This window comes from Ambystoma mexicanum, chromosome 7q (genome assembly GCF_040938575.1).
Source record: "Ambystoma mexicanum isolate Mex_15411 chromosome 7q, UKY_AmexF1_1, whole genome shotgun sequence".
NCBI classification, from domain to species: Eukaryota; Metazoa; Chordata; class Amphibia; order Caudata; family Ambystomatidae; genus Ambystoma; species Ambystoma mexicanum.
This window is the reverse complement of record NC_090941.1, coordinates 642,275,766-642,292,631: the sequence shown is the minus strand read 5'-3', so window position 1 is coordinate 642,292,631 and position 16,866 is coordinate 642,275,766. Positions and strand designations below refer to the sequence as shown.

The 16,866-nt window shown below is 51.2% G+C and overlaps 1 protein-coding gene across 1 annotated transcript in view; it reads right to left on the bottom strand.

Annotated features, from left to right (window-relative positions):
- The window catches only part of HSPH1 (heat shock protein family H (Hsp110) member 1), a 2,244,846-nt gene that overhangs the window by 1,808,825 nt on the left and 419,155 nt on the right, over positions 1–16,866 (bottom strand). The window lies entirely within an intron of this gene.

Sequence of the window (16,866 nt, the reverse complement as noted above, 5' to 3'; positions counted from 1 at the left end):
AGTTGGCAGGCTTCAAAACAGACACACAGGAGGTTCCATGGCAGTCTAACCTTCACCCGCACATTTCACTCACTCGCTCCGCGCCATCCGACTCCAAGGTCTCCACCCTCGTTTTGAACTATAATTTATCCCTCCCAGCACCTCACAATACAAATCACATGATTGTCGCTTCAACAATCCATCCTGTCCATCCTCTATGAACATGTCAGTTACTTTGGGGTTGACGGTCAAAGGGCACCTGGTGTCATGGAATTCGGGGATCTTAAAGCTTAGCTAGTTATACAGGCTATAACTCATGGTCACTCTGGAATGGGCCGGGTCAGGCATTGGCCAAAGTGAGTTAACCTGCGCACCAGGCACCTTATTTCCAATTTCTCTACTCACTTCCAGGCACCTTATTTCCAATTTCTCTACTCACTTCCAGTGTTCTACAGATGACACCAAACTCTTCTTCAAACATCCCTCTGCTACCCTACTTCCACTCTCCCCACTTCCTCCACCATTCCTGACTGCCTATCTGCCATCCAGTCATGGTGTGCCACTAATGATCTCGGCCTTAATGCCAGCAATACTGAGATCCATCATGTTGGGACTCCTACTCCCTCTTTCCTCCCTTCACTCTGGCCACACTTGATGGGCTCTCCCCCTTCTCCTGCATCTGAAGCCAGAAACCTTGGAGTCATCTTCTACTCCTCCCTCTCTTTCCTCCCTCACATCCTGGACCTTGCCAAGAAAGCCCATTTCCAACTCCACCTCCTCAGTGGTATCCTTCCTTCCCTCACATTTCCACAAAAGCTCAATGTCTCTCGAGCTCTGGTACTCTCTAGACTGGACTACTGCAACAGGCTCTTCCTTAATCTACCCGCATCCTCTCTCTGCCCCCTCCAGCTTATCCAGAATAGGGCTGCAAGACTTATCGTTGGCCTTAGGTCCATGGACCGTATCGCTCCAGCCCAAAAATCTCTCCACTGGCTCCCGGTTGCTGCAAGGATCAAATTTAAATCCCTCTGCATCAACCACAAGGCTATCTGAGGCCGAGGGCCACTCTATCTGCAACTTTCTCTCCCTAACCTTCCTCTGGAACAGTTTTCCCATTACTCTCCACTAAAGCTGGAATTCATCAAATTCCAGAAGCTTTCCAAGACTTTGCTCTTCACCTCATCCTTCCCGCTCTCCCACCAGTGCTAAAACCCCACAGTCGCTGAGATTGGTGGCATGAGCCCTTTTGTGTCCTCCTGGGTCCTGGCCTTCTACCAAATTGCCCTCAGCCTTCCATCCTCTCCCAGCACTTGCCTTCGGGCACCCAATGGCCTGTGTTCTCACAGGCTTGCACTTATTCACTGGCAGGTGATCACTCTTACCATGTGATCTCTGCCAGACACCTAACTGATACACACAACTCACCCCCTGGCACTTTCCTATGTGGAACCACTAGCACTTACCCCCTTCCCTGTCCCCCTTTCTCTCTCTGCACTTGCACGTTCTGAATGCTCACCAGGCCTAGTAGGACCACCCCTATCATGTTCACTCATTCTATTTGCCGTTTGCTCCCATGTTCCCTCCCATTTGCATTGTGGGCGCTCTGAATCAACAATGTGTTGATGTACAAGCACCTTACAAATGCACAATAAAATAAATACAAAGTACATGGCCAATGTGCACTACCGTCATTTTCGGGACATTCTTTCCCCATACAGCGGGCAGGAGGGCCTTCTGCGCTAATCTGATTGCCCTCAGCTCCAAAAGGTTGATGTGTGCCAAACCACTGAGCCCGGGATTGAGGGTATATACACCCGATGCCCTTTTCGGGTGGAGCGAGGGAGCCGAGTGCGAGTGCCGGCGGACAGCACACAGAAGTAAGCAAAGCATTGTCTGCCTGTAAGCCCAAGACACAAAAGTATCAAGGTACGCGCATGCTGGGAATTCGATTGAATGCAGTCACAGGCTGATGAAGACTGTGTGAGCACCGGGATACGATGACAATGGAACGAACGCCAATCGAAACCTGTCTGAGGAGGCAACGTTCCAATCGCTACATGGGATGATAGCGGAGGCCCAGAGTGTGAAAAGTGATCAGCAGAGCCATTGGCATTATGGAGGTGTGGCCCGCGTCAGGCTGCAGCTCTCTGTAAGGAACCGTGAGCAGGAACCCCGAATACCGAAATGGAGAAACAGAGTGCAAGTGGATTTTCGGCATGATTCAGCTGCCGGGAACAGCATGCTACTGAGTGCAGAGGCCACCAATAGACAGGAGAAGGAACAGGTTACTTACCTGTAACTGTTGTTCTCCAGCATGGGTCTGGCATGGATTCACATGCTCATGATTATTCCCCGTCGTCAGGCCGGGAATCCTCGGTATAGAAAAAAAATCAGTATCAGTTTCGTTTCTGATCTGTCTTTCTTAGTAGTAACCAATCACTGGTCTCTGGGTCATACTGCCCCCAGCCAATGACTGCCCTCTCCCTAAGCACCGCCTCTGGCAGCCATCCTCAGATTTGGTAGCACGTAAAGTGGCAGTATGACCAAGTGAAGAGCCGCAAAGGGGTAGGCGGGAGGGTTCGCATGTGAATCCATGCCAGACCCATGCTGGAGAACAACAGTTACAGGTAAGTAACTTGTTCCTTCTCCAGCATGGGGACTGGCATGGATTCACATGCTCATGAATAAGAGAATACATAGCAGTACACACACGCACAACCACGGGAGGTGGCAACAGGCTCAACATTAAGCAATACAACAACTCAACATTAAGTATCTCTTACCTCCTCACCAGGCTCACCTTAGGCGAACAGGTTGCGCAGCACTGCTTGGCCGACCCTGGACTCCTCCCTGGAGTCCCGATCAATGCAGTAGAATATTGTGAAGGTGTGCGTCGACCTCCACGTCGCAGCCCTGCAGATGTCCAGCAGTGGCACACCAGACAGGAACGGCGTGGTAGCAGTGATCGCTCTGGTCGAATGGGCTCTCGGACGGCCGGGCAGCGATCGGTTTGCCAATTGGTGACAGTGCATGATGCAGCCGGAGAGCCATCTGGAAATGGAAGTCTTCGAGAGAGCCTTCCCTTGATTCACAGTCCCAAAGTTCACAAACAGCTGTGACGTCTTCCGAAAACTCTTTGTGCGGTCCACGTAGAACTTCAGCGCTCTAGCTACATCCAGCGAGTGCGAAGTCCTCTCGGCCGGCGACGAAGGCGACGGGAAGAAAACTGGCAACACCAAGGGCTCGTTGAGGTGGAAGTCCGACGGCACCTTGGGCATAAAGGAGGGGTGTGTCCTCAGCACCACCCTCATGTCATGAAAAGTCAATTATGGAGGCTTGCAAGATAGGGCCTGGATCTCTCCCACTCGTCGTGCGGAGGTGATGGCCACGAGGAAAGCTGTCTTCCATGACAGGAACTTCAAAGGCGCCGAATGCATAGGCTCGAATAGGGCCCCCATGAGCCTGGTCAGCACCACATTAAGCTCCCACGCCGGGGCAGGAGCCTTCACTGGCGGGAATGATCAGAATAGTCCCTTCATGAATTCTTTCACCAGGCGATGAGACCACAAGGACGCCTGTCCCGTAGTCCTGGTATATCGGGAGATTGCAGCCAGATGTATTTTGATGGAGGCGTGAGCCAGTCCAGCTTTGGCCAGCGACAGTACGTACGGCAGTACTTGAGGGGCCGTAATCCAAAGAGGGTTAATCTTCTGTGCACGGCACCAGACAGAGAACCTCTTCCATTTATGTCCGTAGCACTTGAGAGTTGAGGACGCCCTGGCCTTTGCAAGAACCTCTCTGCAGTCGGCCGGGATGTCGTACCCTCCAAACTCTAGTGCTGCAGGAGCCAGGCCTGTAAGTTCAGCAACTGCGGGTTGTGGTGAAGAATGGCACCTCCTTCTCTGGAGAGAAGGTCTGCGTCCATCGGCAGCTTGACTGGTGTGGTTGTTGACAAGTCCAGAAGGTCCGGGAACCAGATCTGTCTCTGCCACGCCGGTGCGACGAGGATCATCCTGCACCAGGACCTCTTGAGCTGGTTGATGAGCCGGAGCAGCAACGGCAGCGGAGGGAATGCATAGAGAAATAGGCTGTCCCAGGGGAGAGAGAAAGCATCGCCCATGCTCCTCGGCTGGGGGAACCTGCTGGCGAACCTCCGGCACTTGGAATTCGTCACCATAGCGAAGAGATCGATTTGGGGTTCGCCCCATTGTCGGAAGAGTCGATCCACTTGATCCTGGAGTAGTTCCCACTCGTGGCACAAGCGCAGCTCCCTGCTGAGTGAGTCAGCGATCGTGTTTTTTATTCCTGCCAGATGAAGAGGCACCAGAAACATCCCTTGAGCGACGGCCCAATGCCACAGATCCTGGGCTTCCTTGGATAGAGCCGGGGACCTGGTTCCGCCCTGCTTCCGGATGTAGAACATCGTGGTGGTGTTGTCGGTGAAGATCCTCACCACCTTGCCTTTGAAGGACGGAAGAAAGGACCTGAGGGCCCAGAACACTGCGCGGAGCTCCAAGGTGTTGATGTGGAGTGACTTCTCCTCCGGGAGCCAAAGGCCTCTCGCGTGAAGATCTCCGGAGTGCGCTCCCCAACCTTCCAGGGAGGCGTCGGTCGTCACCGTCACCTGGTGAGCTGGGGTCTGAAAGTCCATGCCCGCCGACAGATGGGAGCGGGTACCCCACCACCGGATCGTCTGACGGAACGTCTCGTTGAGAGGGATCCTGTCCTCGAAGCTGCCCATCAACTGGACCCAGCGGGCATTGAGGAACTCTTGTAAGGGGCGCATCCAAAGCCTGCAAAGGCGCACCAGATAAATGCAGGAGGACATCATCCCGAGTAGGGATTTGATAGATCTTACCCTGGCCATGTCCGTTGCCAGCAGAAGCTGCACCTTGCCCAGAATGGTCCTGGTCCTTTCCTCCGACGGCAAGGCCAGCCCCGCCACTGAGTCGAGCTTGGCTCCCAGAAACAGGGCGACTTGCGACGGAACCAGGTGGTATTTTGGAAAGTTGATGGAGAATCCCAGGTCCGTGAGCAGCTGGACGGTCTTCGCAGTGTGCTCCACTGCAAGCTCCCTTGTCCTTGCCCGGATGAGCCAGTCGTCCAGGTAGGGGTAGACGTTGATCCCCTGTAGGCGCAGCCGCGCCGCCACCAGTGCAAGGCACTTGGTGAACACCCTGGGTGCCAACTTCAATCCGAACGGGAGGGCCTTGAACTGGTAGTGCCGCCCTTGGACCACGAACCTGAGGAACATCCGGTGCCTTTTTAGAATGGGGATGTGGAAGTACGCATCCTCCAAATCCAACGACAACAGGAAATCGCCCTCCTCCAGCTGACCCAGCACGTGCTGGAGGGTGACCATACAGAACTTCTGTGCCTTAATGTACTTGTTCAGTCGTCGCAGGTCCAGGATGGGGCGCCATCCTCCTGTCTTCTTTTTTACGAGGAAGTACCTTGAGTAAACTCCGGAGCTCCGAAGCCTCTTTGGGACGAGCTCGATGGCACCCTTCTTGAGCATCGTCCTTACTTCCAACAGTAGTTGAGGGACGTGATTTTCCTTCCTGGCCACGGATGGAACGCGAGCGCACTTCTTCTGAAACTCGAGGGCGTGCCCTTGGGCCAGGGCGTCCAGCACCCAACGGTCGGTGGAGATGGACTCCCACACGCTGACGAACCTCGCCAGCCGGCCTCCCACCGGGGTGCTTCGGCGGGGGCCCGACCCCACGGTCGGTTAAATCTTGTTTGGAGGCCGCCTTGCCTCCTTGAACTCCCAACCGACGACGGGCACCACCTGACTTGCCGCGTCCCCTGTAGGCTTCCTGGGACGAAGATCTTGCCGCTTGGCGGTATGTGGAGGTGCCACTGCCGGATCCCTTGGAGGCACCTTGTCTGCCTTCGGAGCTCCGAAAGGATGGCCGTCATTGTTGGAGCACTCCCAGTGCCCGGGCAGTCTCTGTGTCTGTCTTGATGGCCTGAAGGGACTCATCAACTGCCTTCCCCAACAGGTTGTTCTTGTCGAAGGGCACGTCCTGGCGGAAATCCGTGGCCTTGAGCCATCCTCGTTGTCTCAAGCAAACGCTGTTGCTCAACTGACGGAAACCGGTGTCGGCGATGTCCGTTGCCACCGTGATGGCGTGGTCCGAAGCAACCTCACCCTCCTGTAGGATTTCAAGGGCCTCAGCCCTTTTGGCGTCCGGAAGGAAGACCAACAGAGGGGCGATTTTGAACCACAACTCCCTGTCGTTGCGGGCTACGATAGCCAGGGTGTCGGCCGCCTTGATAGTCGTTGCTGCAGATGAGATGATCCGTCGTCCCATCGTGTCCAGCTTCCTGCCCTCGCCGTCCGGCAGGGAAGTTGATGTCGAGGCTGATGCCCCCCCAGCTTTCTTCTTTGCCGCCGCCGAAACGACCGAATCCGGGGTAGGTTGCGCCCGAAGGCACAAGGGGGCAGCGTCAGGGACCCGGTACTTCTTCTCGTACCGGTCCCTCTTTGCCGGCGCCGTGGCAGGGTTCTTGAGGAGGGCGAGCCCCTCATCCCAGATATTATCAAGAAGCAGTACGGCGAGGACCGTCTTCCTCTTAGCCTTGCGCCGTTGGTAAAGCAACCCTTCCTTCTTCTTCTCTTCTGGGCAGAGCTGGAAGAGCTCGGATGCCCTGGAAATCATGGCATAAAAGGATCTAATCTCGTTGGGCAGGGATGCCCGAGCAGGGGGCGACGGGGGACACGTCCCGTCGTTGCCTCCGTAGTCATCTGTACCTGTTGTAGCCGTGTCCGTGCCTATATCATCCCCATGCGAAGTAGACCGGGGGGAAGGCAGAGCAGGCCGCAGAGGTGGGAAAGGTGGCGTAGGATGCGTCCTCCTCTTCTTATGCGGTGGACTTTCCGAAGGTCCTGGCTCCGGCTCCCCCGTCGGGTCTGGCTCAGGTACCTCCGTCGGGGGGAGGGGCAACCTTGTCCTTATCTCCGAGCATAAGGACTGAATCGCTGACAAAATGGCCGACGAAGTGTCCTGCGGCGCCGGAAACAACGGGCGCGAGGGCTCTTGTGGAGCCTTGTCAGCGACACCGTCGCTCTCGTCATCGCCCTCATCGGGATCCCTCCCGATGGGCTGGGCCTCTTCCACGATTTCGATGAGCTCTTCTTCAGAGGTCGTGTCCGTATCAACGATGGCCACCAGCCCCTCTCCCACCTTTTCCAACGAGGACTTTGTGGGGGTATTCTCAATGGGCCTGAAAGACGACTCCCTCCACGGTGACAGGGAGACTCTGGGTCCTGAGGTCGCTTCCACTGGTGTAGCCTCCACAGGCTGAGCCAGGGCCCCTGCGACATCCTCAATCGAGGTCTTAGCAGGGTGAATTAAGGCCATCGTCACCTTCTGTATGCCTGGGGCCTTCACCTTGGGGGGAGGGTGCGAGCCTCGCTCCCCCTCTGTCGGAATCTTCAAGATCGACCGGGGCCTCTCCAGAAGCTTTGCCGGGTTCTCGGACTTCCTCTTACCCGAGCCAGAGTGTTGGCTCGTGGTTGATGGCGCCGGGGAGGATGCGCCCTGCCTGGCATCCAAGGAACCCGACCGTCTCGCCTGACGGGCTCTTCCCTTCCAGCCAGTTGGCGAAACGGAGGTGGCGATCCTTCATGGTCCGCTCCGACATGTTCCCACAAAACGCACAGTCCTTCTCCGTGTGCGTCTTGTCCTCATGGAGACAGTAGAGGCATAACGAATGCTCGTCCTCCTTGAAAACATTCTGAAGCTGGCATCCAGGGCAGGTCCTGAACAGCTTCCCGGGCGTCGAGCTTCCTTTCTCCTGGGCCATGTCCGGGGTAGGCCTCGGAACTTCTGGAAAAAGCGTAACTCGACGAAATCTTCACCCTTGAGGGGTGTAGAAAACTCCAAAACGGATCCCCGTTGATCAGATGTAGAAACGGTGGAGCTTGAGGCTCTATTTAACCGAAAAATGAGAAAAATCTCCTGAAAAAGCGCGAAAACGCAGCAAAAGCTCGAGAGCTACAGCTCGAGGACTCCCAACACTTGAACGTGTGGTAAAAATCTGAGGATGGCTGCCAGAGGCGGGGCTTAGGGAGAGGGCAGTCATTGGCTGGGGGCAGTATGACCCAGAGAGCAGTGATTGGTTACTACTAAGAAAGACAGATCAGAAACAAAACTGATACTGATTTTCTTCTATACCGAGGATTCCCGGCCTGACGACGGGGAATATTCATGAGCATGTGAATCCATGCCAGACCCCATGCTGGAGAATTTATTGGCCAGCTGCAATGTGCCTGGCCCGAAGGGGAATTGATCCACATATATTTATCTGAGGCAAGTCAACCCCCATACACGATGCACAGGAGAAGCACCAGATACCTGGACGGACGCCGCAACTTCAGCTCCTGCACCGGAGCGGGCTTCACAGGGGAGACACAACCCGTGGAAGTCGGACCCCTGGACCATTGACACGCTGCAAGACAGAATGGGCAAGCAATGACATAGGCTCAGCCACTGGGTGTAGCCCGGTTCCGCCTGCTAAGACACTCGCCCGGAGATGTAAGTGAAGCTCACCTGAATGTGACAGATGTGGCAGAATGGCTATAGCCTGACGTTATACTGCAACTGCTAAGCCCACACCTGGCGGCCAAGTGGTGAATACACCTGGCACAGAGACAATAGCACTACACTGACCCAGAGTGACAAAGGCCAAACACAGTGTTGGGGAGTGAGTGACGCGAGCAACACATCAGCTCAGGAATCCAAGCTGAGTGATAGGTAAAATTGGGCATGGGCTGAAAACACAACACACGCAAGAGACACAGATGGCCAGCGGTCATTGCTAAACAAGGAACTTTTTGGGAACGTGAAGAATATTCACGATACGCGCAGTGATGGCGTCTAAAGTCGTCAAAAGTAAAGGAAAACACCCCACGTTGGACATCTTCACTAAGCCGGCACAGTCACCGGACGCATCTACGAATACCGAGGGAATCCCACACCAAGCAGTCACCCCATCGCAAGGTGATCAACAGATCCTGGAAGCCATAGTGGATCTGAAATCCTCGTGGGAGGCGAAGCTCAATGTAGCCAGGGCGGAATTGAAGACCTCATTAGAATTAAAAATTGATGCGGTCAGTATTGATGTCAACATTTTGCGACAGGATGTACAAATGTTGGCAGATCGCATGACTGGGTTAGAGAACAAAGTAAAGACCAATACCGACAGCAGCATGGCCAATGCTACAGAGTTCAACATATTGCAACAACAGGTGCGCAACCTGGAAAGTCAAGCAGAGGAGGCAGAAGGAAGGGCGCGACCTAACAACATACGGGTAGTGGGACTACCGGAAGGTGAAGAGGGTGTGGACCCCACAAACTATGTGAAGAATATGCTGATGCAAGAGATAGGCGCAGGAGTGCTCACTCAGGGGTTCACGGTGTAAAGAGCGCACAGGGCCCAAGCAAAGAAACCCCAACCGGTGGCCCCTCCCAGAGCATTCATCGCCAAGATCCTGAACTATAAAGATCGGGAAAAGATCCTGGAACACTTCCGTAAAGGTGGGACGATGACTAGAGCATCAGCCACGGTCACGGCGTGGCCAGACTACACCTTGGGAGTACAGACACAACTACTACAGTATGTGGCGATCAAGAGGCGGCTGCGAGAATCCGGATTTAAGTACATGTTGCTGTACCCGGCTAAACTAAAAGTCATTCACAGGAATAAGGCGTTTTTCTTTGAGACGCCCGAAGAGACCGCGCGCTGGCTAGACACGCTGGGTTGCCCGGATGGTTCAGAGAAACAACCTTGACAGGAGCAGGATAAGTGACCCGGTATTGTTCCATATTGTACTATAAACTGACACGAAGGATGCCAGATCCTGGGGAGCTTAATATGATCTATAGTGCTGTGGACATTGAAAGCTCTTCGCACATGGGGAAAAGGGTATCAGGACACACATATATAGTAATTTGGAACACGAGCATAGTAGGGCATCTACGTCATCTGGCTTAATGCAGGAGGCGGTGAGGAAATGCATCTTTACCCTTCTAGGAGTTGGTTTAGTTGGGGTACCAATAGTAGAGTATCCCCCTGCAGAGTCCCGGCACCGGCGGGGCCGTGGACTAGATGCAGGATTGCCTGAGATCCAGAGATGGAGCTGGGCAGTTGGGGATGGGATGAGTGGGGCGACGGGGGTTGGGGAGTTGTGGGGGAGGGTGGAGAGGGAGTTTGGGGATGGAAAGGGGGGTTGGGGAGTTTGCAGTGGTATTAGTTGGGGAACGAGCTTACGTCCACGCACCGCTGCGCAGGATGCAGGAGATAAAGGAAGACAGTGGTGGGATTGGGTATGGATGAAAGATTGGAGACCTTAAAATAGTTAGCTGGAAAGTCAGGGTGGTCAACAGTTACTTGAAGAGGATTAAGATCATGATGTACCTGAGGAGGCAGAGAATATATATTGCTCTACTACAGGAAACCCATCTAACGAAAGAAAAACAAGAGGTGATAAGGACGAAATGGAAAGGGACCACCATAGGGGCAACATATTCGGCATACGACAGAGGGGTAATTACCTGGGTAGCACCACATGTCCCCTTTCAGGAGTTGCAGTTCACAGTAGCATCTGATGGGAAGATGGTGGTGATACGGGGATTGATAGAAAACAGAGAAATGTGTATTATTAATACATATGCCCCGAAGCAAGATACTGTAGCCTATTTCAAGACTTTATATAGTAAAATAAGCCTGTACCATGGGGGTACGGTTATATGGGGCAGTGATTTCAAATAAACGCTGGAGCCCAGGATGGACAAGTCAGACGGCAATTAGACAAACCCACCCTTGCAACCAAAACCTTGAGGACCCTATTGGGAGACTAAGATGAGGCTATCCCACACACAGACACTATTCGCATTACTCAGCCCCACAAAATTTGTATACAAGGCTAGATTATTTGTTTGCCTCTGCGGAGATGACAGGAGAGATGCGGACTGAATATAAAGTGAGGGTCCTCTCTGACCACTCACCACTGGTCTTAATATGGCAGTACCTGGCCCCTAGAGATAGGATCCCAATGTGGCGGCTCAGAGCCAAAGCATTGAAAGACATAGTGTTCAGAGAGGACCTGAGGAAAGAAATTGCAGAATACTTCGAAAATAACACTGGAAGCGTAGAATCAGCCGGCACTCTGTGGGAGGCATTTAAGGTGGTGGTAAGGGGATCAGCGATTGCAAAATCCAAAGGGCTGCAAGGAGGCATATTGCAAGATTTGCTGAAGGCGATGAGAAACTGGAGGCAATCATGCGAAGAGATGACTGGTTGGAGGATGCCAAAACTATAAGCCAATTAGGGCAAGAATGTGAAGGGCATTGGGAGAGCCTGTGTACTCTAAATTACAAGAAATACATAGATAGGCAGCATACTGGTGGGGACAAGCCAGGGAGGTTGCTAGCATGGCTGTATAAAAGCTAGACGCCCAGACCAACTATCAGAGCAATACAGGGGGAGAGAGACAGACGCTTGATACCAAAAAGGGCGTGAACAAAGGGTTCCTCGAGTTCTATAAAAAACTCTATGATGACGCAGGCGGAGGTGAATGGGGCGAGATAGTGGAAACATTAGTGGATATTGGCCTACCCAAATTGAGTGCTGAAGAGAGAGAGAACCTAGATTCCTCAATCACAGGGGAGGAACTAGAAGCAGTGATTGAGGAATTACCCACTTGCAAGGCCCCGGGAGGGGACAGACTCCCTAGCGAGTTCTATAAAACATATACGATGGAAGTGCTTTCCTCCCTACTGGCAATGTTAAATGAAGCTTTTGAAACAGGGATATTGCCAGAATCCCTGAGGGAGGCGATCATCATTCCGATTCTCAAACCTAATAAGTCGAGCATGGACCACGGGTCGTATAGACCGCTATCCATGCTGAACCAGGACAGCAAAATACTCACGGCTGTGTTGGCGAGTAGACTGAGACAGGTCATAAGCAAACCTATACATCCTGACCAGACCGGCTATGTTCCACACAGAAGCATATCCAACAACCATGGAAGGCTCCACTGGATCATAGAGCGAACAGAAGGAGATGCACAGGAAATCGCAATCGTCTCAGTGAAGGCCTTCAATTCTGTTAAATGGCCTTGGTTGAAAGCAGCCTTAAAGGAATATGGAATAGGGCCCTGGTATCTCAAGTGGGTGGGACTATTATATAGCTCACCATTAGCCAAAGTCAAGATGGGAGCGATTATCTCAGAGAGGTGGCAACTCAGCAGGGGCACCAGACAGGGATGCCCTTGGTCCCCGATGCTACAAATGCTTGCACTGGAACCCCTAGTGATATGTTTGAGGCAACAGTACGAAGAGGTGGGGATCTCCACGAAAGGAGGGCCACACTTAATATCATTGTATGCCAATGATATGTTGTTATACTTGAGATACCCGGTGGAAACTTGCAATACATTTTAGAAGTATTAGAGCGATTTGCGTTGATCTCAGGCATCGTAGTTAATCCTAAAAAGTCGTGCATGTTCCCCCTGGTGAGGTATAAGGGGATCCCGCGAGAACACTTACCTTTACGACAAATACCCTGGGAGACCAAAACCTTTAAATACCTAGGGATTGATATCTATCACACAGTGGAGGATGAACACAAACATAACACAGAGAAGGCAGTGGCAAACATCGAGAATAGCATGAGATTCTGAACAAAGCTCCCTTTGGCCACGGTAGGGAGAGCGGCGTTGTTGAAGATGGTGGTATTGCAGAGGCTCATACACTTTTTTGTGAATATAACATACATGATATCCAAGAGATTCTTTATTAAACTTCAGAGCATATGTAGAGGCTTCATTTGGCATAATACCAGAATAGCATAGCCCTGTGGAACTAAAGAACACATATGATAAAGGGGGCATAAAACTTCCCAACTTTGAGATTTATCACTTGGCCAGTCAGCTGCAATATGTGGCTAGGTGGCTAACGGAAGACTCAATGTTGGAGTCCAGGCTGCTGACGCAAGTGGCGCTAGTGGCATTGACCGGAGGGGATGAGCAACTGAGGAAGACAATTCGTAAGCATTGGGAATCGGTGGGTATCACAACAATGGGAGATATATGGCAAGTTGGGACGATAATGGAATTTAATGCACTGGTAGAGGAAACGGGTCTACACCTAGGGCAGTATATCACATACACCACATTGGTGCGGTGGGTGAGAGAAACATGGTCTGAAGTACTGCTGGAAGACCAACCTGATACGGCCATAGAAAAAATGTATGATATCGCAGAGGCGTGGGGGGCATAAGGTTTCCTAAATTTATGAACTGTTGATGTCCAGAGTGGGGAAGGAAGTGACCCACCTAAGACGGGACAGGGAAGAGGAAGTAGGGGAACTCATGAATGATGGGCTATGGGAGAGGACTCAGAGGTACCATAAAAAGGTGTCCAGGAACGCGAGGCTGCAACAAATCCAGCTATACGTAACCCACAGAGAGTACATGACCCCCCAGAGGATTGCTCGATTCAAGAGCGCAGAAATAAAAACATGTCTCAAATGTGGGCATGTGAACGCAGGATTGACACATATGTTCTGGGCATGCCCGGAAATTAAAAGAGTCTGGGGAGAAGTCGCCCACCGATTGACGGAGAAAGGGATCACGCTAGACGTGGAATCTGTGTGGGCATGTATGGTGGGGGTCCCTAGACCACGCAAATTAAAACACGTGAATAAACTTAAGGACCTGGCTTATATACTTGCCAAGTGCAGGATTGCCATGGGTTGGAAGGCATGTAACAGACCAAAGGTAGAGGTTTGGTGGAATGATCTCAAGAAATGGGCTGAGGCGGAAACGGTGGTATGGAGTGTAGCAGCCAATAGGGGAGGAAGAAACAGATACGCTAATGGCCTGGAGGCACTTAGTGGCCACACTGTCTGGGTCCATCCAAGCATACCCAAGCGAATATGATACCTCGGGAAATACGGAGGGGGAAGTATCCCTAGAGGATATAACGGCAGTAGGTGAAATGGAGTAGGCTCGAGTAAGGTGGAGTGTTACGGGTAAACGGTGATTAATTTTAAAATGATACAGGATGTTTAAAGATGTATGACATGCACTGCTAAGTTTGGTTTTCCTTTTTCTTTTTCTTGTTTGTTGTTGATTGAGTGTTGTAAAAAGTTGATAAATAAAAATTGTTTAAAAAACAAGGCGATGTTTGTGCTGGGGAGAAGAACAGCACTGTCCTCTGGATTATGCTCCCATTCAGGATTTCTAACTCCCCGCTGCCGGCAACGTGGCACATGCTGGCAGGGGGGAGCTGGAAAACCAAAGTACAAGCACACACATAGGAGTGGGCGAAACAGGAAAATGTGGTGCAACGCACAGCTTTATGTTTCAGATGGAGCCCTGTGCAGGCGCCATGCCTAAGTAAAGTGAGATTGAAGCTTATTGTGTAGGCATATCTGCTTACTCCATGTATCGGTTGGTTCCTCTGGAGGGACCTCGCTTTCGATGCATCAGTGAATAAACACAGCAGGTGAATAGACCTGTGCAGTAAGCGTCACATGGCCCTGATGAGATCAACGCTTCCCTCTCTCTCTACTTAAATTGGTTCTCTGCTTCCAATCAGCACTTGAATGGTCATTTTAAAGATTATTTTCCATATGAACTTTTTTTTAAACAATGCCAATATATATTTTTTATTATGGCCAACATTTTTAAAGCATAAAATGTTTGAGTGAACTACCCCTTTAAAGAGGAAAACGGATCAACGTGAAGGCATGGATTTACATTGCATTCAATGAAAGAAAGGCCAAACATATTCTGAGTACAGATTTTCCACACTAAGATGCATGGCATCTTTCAATTTCAAGGATGGCAGCTAGTTTTGGCTTGTTTCCAGAGAGCTTCCTTAGAGATAGTCATCGAAGATGGCTGCCTCCATGGACAAGCTCAAAGAGTTCTGATATAGGCAGGAATGGGTGGGATTAGCCATAGGGATTAGCATGGCTAGGTGCAGGGAATGGAACTGATTCAATGATCGTACAACTGTATATCCCTCCTCAAATGTCATCTCCATTGAAATGCATGACAGGCCCTCATTCAAAGCCCATAGCTGAAGTTCTTATGTTAAAGCTCTTACTTTAAAGACAATAGTTTTGGCTTAAAGGCAGCGCTTTCAGCCCCAACTAATAACCCAAACTAAGAAAGAAGAACTGAACCTTGGACCCTGGCTGAAGGTACAGTCAGCCTTACATCTTCTGCCAGTAAAGGAAGGCAAGGATATCCAAAGAGGAAAGGAGGATCCCTCCCCTTAACTTTTCTCAGGGAACAGAGGGAGAAAAGAACTCAGAGGACCCACCAGCCGCTTCAGAACCGGTACAAAGCCAGCACACAGCTCTGCAGAAAGCTCCCAGTACAGGGAGTGCCAGAAGGTCTCTGAACCCAAAACCAAGGAAAAGGCAGCTGCCTGCAACACACTCCACAACTGTGGGCCGTCCGCCTTAAAGGACGACACTAGCCCATTGAAGAAACTGTGCCTCAACGAGCATCTATCGCTGTCTGCCGTAAAGAACATTTTCGAGCAAGTTGAGTTCCTCGACCCACAACTGACTGTAATGCTAACCGCTGTCAAGCCGCAGTGGCTTAAAGACATCTGAGAAGTCTCGACCAGTGCTTCAGAACCTCCGATCAGCACTGAGACAACGATTCATGACCCGTGCTGCTGTGTAGGCTAACCTGCAGCCATTCATCTAGCTTCGCTCGTGGAACCGTCTTGCTGCCAGACACCCGCAGTTGACTCCAGTCTCAAACTCTGTCACAGAAGCCTGCAAAGTGCCCTGAAGCTGGCTCGACCCTGTCAAGCACCAACAACAAACAACAGCAAAAGGTACATTGTGGTTCTGTCCCCCTGGTCCTTCCCAGAAGGCCCCTAGAGACATTTTAAGATCATTTTGCTTCCTTTGTGCTGAAGCCAAGATACATTAACAAACTGTGGTGGTTATTAACCATACCGACCACCCTCTTAACTATAACCAGAGCGCATCCCTTTTCTGTCTCAGAACGGTTTGTACTATGCATTCCTTTACAGGGTGGGTTGTATTTCGTTGTGTTGTTAGATTGTCTGTTTTGTAATAATAAAGTAGATATTTGTATACAACCTTCATTGGACACCCCCCTTTTATCATTGGGTAATAACTGTATTTTCGCTGTGCTGCAACTAACCAATGATCCACAACATTTAGTGGACATAAGCCTGGCGTTCCATCCACGTTACCAAAACTGGACAAGGAGGTTTATAAATTGTATGCTTGTTTATTCCAATCTGTTGGGATCCATTCTGGTGTATTAGGGGTGTGGGGCTGATTGATGTGGGACTGACCCTGATCCAACCCTAAGACAGTCGTCTCCTCCCTCGCTTGCGTGTTTCCTCGCCTTGCGCCTGACATGATCAGCCCCAAACCATTCATACATTTCCATGTGAGCTGCAAGGGCGGCACACATACTTTTTTTTTGTTTTATCTACCTTGCAACTCGCTAGAGATAGCAAAGCATGCAAATCACTTCAGCAACTGCACATAGTGAAGTCCTTTTAGTTCATTACAAACTAGCACTTACACTTGGTTCGGGAGGATAGCTCAGGGGCAACGTGCTCACCTTGGAAGCAAGACAGCACAGATCAACATGAGTTAAATGCCTAGGTCCGCGCTTAGAAACTTCTGAGTATTAAGCATTTTATAAATAACCTATCATATCATTTGTGTTGCCTGCCACATTAATTAGCATTGTTTTTACATAGGCAACATCCTTTCATACATTTGGCCCCTGTTAGTTTGTTAATCTTTTGTTTTCTTCCCTGTATTCTGTGAATAAGGATGAGGTTGCGAGAAGAATTAAGAGAAA